This window comes from Monopterus albus, unplaced genomic scaffold (genome assembly GCF_001952655.1).
Source record: "Monopterus albus unplaced genomic scaffold, M_albus_1.0 scaffold413.1, whole genome shotgun sequence".
NCBI lineage: Eukaryota > Metazoa > Chordata > Actinopteri > Synbranchiformes > Synbranchidae > Monopterus > Monopterus albus.
Genome location: NW_018128293.1, coordinates 229,418 through 233,370, shown reverse-complemented (window position 1 = coordinate 233,370; position 3,953 = coordinate 229,418). Strand labels below are relative to the sequence as shown.

Here is a 3,953-nt window from a genome sequence, read left to right as displayed (position 1 = left end):
TTTTTAGCCCACCATTAAAACCAATCAAGAAGAAGATGCTGAATTAGATGACTATAAACATACTGCATGCAGTGGGACCCTGGCTAAGTCAACTTGGAAATACAGTCTACACAAAGTGTAGCCTACAACATCACTACCCCACTTGCAACATCACATTTCACCACTGCCTTTCAGTTCCGTGTTATTTCCCTCTTTGCACTGCCTACACCCAATTCTTGGAGTCTAATATTTATCATTTCCTCTCCAGCCAGCTTTATCATTTTGTTTCTCTTTTTTTATTGGAATAAAACAGTAGACAGAGTGGACAACATGTAGCAGTGTTACAATTTAGAACTGAAGCAATTAGTCGGTCTCCTGACAAAATTATTCTGTAGCCTTTACAATAATAAATTAATATTTTCATTTCATTTTTCAAACAAAGATAGCAAAACAATGCCAAAGAGTTTTTTTTAACACTTTTATAACATGTATAGGCTAAATTAACCAGGAGATTATTCAATGATAAAAATATTTCTAGCAGAGTTACAATAAAAACAAAATAACAGTTTAAAGTGAACAAAGACTTAAAATACAAACACAATAGCAAATTGCAAAGCATTTGTAACTTTATTGAGTGCAGCTTTATGTAGAGCCCAAATCTGTCAGATTCTGAAGTTTTACTGGCACCGATGAACGCCTCTATCTTTAGATTTTTCACAATAAATTTATGGTAAAAAAAGGCAACTGGGTGCATTTATAATAGTTTTTGAGAAGTGAAGAGTCATTTCCTGTAAGGAAGTGCTATTTACTTGCTGATACTTGATGTGCATCTCTAAAGCCACATTATAGAGAAGAGAGGAGCGACCATGGATTCTCCAGCAGCAGCCTGTGGGCTTGTCATCCTTCTCTTGTCTGCCTTAGGTACTGTATAGTGTTTTAGACATATCACCAGTTTTAACTGAAATGAACTTATTATTATTCATTACTTCTAACTATAAGGTTTGTTCTGTTTTGCTAACAAAAATAACACCAGTGTATAAAATATAGAAGCCTAGAATACATTTAAACATAGATGATGTTTTTAGCTGTTACTACAATCTTAGGAAGCTTCTGTGAACATCTTTCAACTTTAAGTTTTTTGTTTGTTTGTTTGTTTTTGCTGTAAAAATGTGTCACCTTTATAAACAACATCTATCAGGTTTGCCACAGCCATCAGTCTACATGAAGGAGCAGACTGCAAACTGGAAACCATCTTTGCCTTCTATAGTGTTTCACACTATAAATATATATTAAAACAAATACAGCATTTTGGGAGGTGTACAACTTGTCACTGAGGGGCATATTTCTGTATTTTATTTATAATAGTGTGATGTGTCTTTGTTAAAGTCTCCCCTCACTGTAGAATGTATTTTGCTTATTGTTTCTTTATTTAGATGTTGAGCCCCGTTGTGCAGAATGACGTATGTGCAGAGTTTCACACCAGAATAGGGAACTTTCTCTAATCTGAGTCTAAGATGTGCACACGGTGATGATATTATCATGTACAGTTCAGCTTGTGCAAGTGACATGTGGAAACGTATAAAGTCGGGTGCACCTTCACTAAGACTAGACTTTTTAGTGAAGTAGCAGAAAATTTATAGTATTTTCAAAATCATGCTATTTCTAAATTTTCCATCAAAAGAGAAGAAGTTGGGTTTTTTTTGTTTTAACTTACCTAGTTGATTGAACATTTTTGATGAAGAAGCACAAATTAAAGACTATTTTTCTATGTGTTGACTGTGTAGAGGGGATGTTCAACTTTGTGTTTTGAAAAGTGCTAACGCTGTAGAGGAATATGTGCATTACTATTCTAAAACATGGCTGGACTCTGACAACATGTTCATGTTCACAGCAGGTCAGAGATTTGTCACCTCATTGCGAGTCTTCCCAGGTAACGTATAACGTATACGGAGAAGATTTCAGCCTAAGTGTTTGTATAAACTACAAGTACTGTGTACGCTGACGGTATAATCTAACTGTGTGTGTTATATGTGTATCACATCCTCAGATCTCCAAGTGCAAGTGAACTCACCATCAAGCTGCATATTTTTTAGTTGTACCTGGGCTGAACTAAAATGTGTCAGCACTCGTTATCTCCCTGATAGTGTGACCTATGTCTGGTACAAGAACGGAGAGGAGGTTCTGGGGACAACGTTGTCTTCTTATTCAGACTACTTTTATTTTGAAGACAGCTTTTCATGTGCTGTGAGAGGACATGAGCATCAGCGCTCTCCCTCTGTGTGTGAGTTCTCTTTATGGTCCTGCACTAACATAACCCCATCTGCTGGAGCCTCCTGGTTCCAGTCATCTTAGTGTGTTGTATCATGAAGGAATAGGCTTTTAGTATGATTCACCCCCACTTCCCTTTTCTGTATTAACACTGTGTGTTTCCCATTGAGCCCCAAAGCTACAACACCACATAATGTTTGCTCCCATACCAGAGAATAACTGAACAATTAAATACAGTATGCTGTACTGTAAAAGCGTCTTTATTTCAAAGTTAATGTGTGCTATATTACATATGATCTCTTCCAGATCCTCCAAAGCCTCCCTCAGTGTCAGTGAGTCCCTCTGCTGAGGTAGAGGAGGGCAGCTCAGTGACTCTGACCTGTAGCAGTGACGCTAACCCAGCAGCTAATTACACCTGGTACAAGAAGAATGGAAGTCCAGATGTTCATCCTCTTAGCAAACAGCTTGTCTTCAGCTCCATCCAGTCCTCTGACTCAGGACAGTATTACTGTACAGCTGAGAACACGTTGGGGATGAGAAGATCTGAATCCATCTCTATTAATGTACAAGGTACAAGGATGCTGTAAATCTGTTTCCTACATTTCTCAGTAATGGCCCACAGCTTGTGCTGAGGTGCATCCAACCCTGTGACTCAGGAGAGTATTACTGCAGAGCTAGGAATGACCTAGGGTGGAAGATGTCTAATGAACTGAAAGTAAAACACCTTAAACCTAAATAACCAAACCAAATAAATTGCTTAACATTGTCACTTTTATATGTTACAGAAATAATTGGTCAGAACATCACAGTCAAAAAAGAGGTGATCGCTGACATCATCATCATTATGACTTACTTAAATTACTTCATTACCATGTCATAAATCAGTGAGTGATTAAAGATAATAAATGAGCTCAGGTCAACAAGTCAACAATAATTGGAATTGATAATATAGTTTGAAGATTTATTTTAGAAGAGAAGTGAATTGAACAGCCAAAAACTAAAGAAAGAAGTTAAATTGTAATAAAGACAATTTCCTTGGGATACCATTTAAAAGAATATAAAATATAAAAAAGCTTCTTCTGGCTGTAGATTAACATTTTGTGGATAAACACAAGTTGTATCAATCTTCTCATTTACAGGCAACAGGAAAATACTTTAGCATATTTCCAATACTCTACTCAACTCTACTCTTTAACCTCACAAGGCTTTCTATAAATATGTAATGGGTATCATATAAAGAGATCTCCAACTACACACAGAGAAGCAAAGCCAGACTGGCGACCTGTCCAGGGTGGCCCCCGTCTCTCACCCAGTGTCAGCTTGGATTGGCTCCAGCCTCCCATGACCCTGTTCAGGAATGAGCGGTATAGATAAAGGATGGATGGATATTTACCAAAATGTAAAGATATTGCTTTAAGATTTTATAAAGGAAAGGGGGACCTGTTGTTCACTTCATTATTAAATCAGATCAAGTGGAGAAACTAGCATCTACACCTGTTCCCCTCCAGATCCTCCAAAACCTCCCTCAGTGTCTGTGAGTCCCTCTGCTGAGGTAGAGGAGGGCAGCTCAGTGACTCTGACCTGTAGCAGCGACGCTAACCCAGCAGCTAATTACACCTGGTACAAGGAGAAAGAAGAGTCACCAAAAGCTTCAGGACAGAACTTCACCATCACTGACTTCAGACCTGAACACAGTGGGAATTATT

General features: G+C 37.9%; 2 long non-coding RNA genes across 2 annotated transcripts; one reads left to right on the top strand and one right to left on the bottom strand.

Annotated features, from left to right (window-relative positions):
* The first annotated feature begins 6 nt into the window (after window positions 1-6).
* LOC109951846 (uncharacterized) lies at window positions 7-2,101 on the top strand. The gene is made up of 3 exons (XR_002273671.1): window positions 7-900; window positions 1,874-1,909; window positions 2,027-2,101. It is a non-coding gene; the product is annotated as an uncharacterized LOC109951846 (long non-coding RNA).
* A 484-nt stretch (window positions 2,102-2,585) lies between these two features.
* LOC109951848 (uncharacterized) lies at window positions 2,586-3,923 on the bottom strand. The gene is made up of 2 exons (XR_002273672.1): window positions 3,865-3,923; window positions 2,586-2,662 (listed from the first exon to the last, which is right to left on the bottom strand). It is a non-coding gene; the product is annotated as an uncharacterized LOC109951848 (long non-coding RNA).
* Window positions 3,924-3,953: the final 30 nt, after the last annotated feature.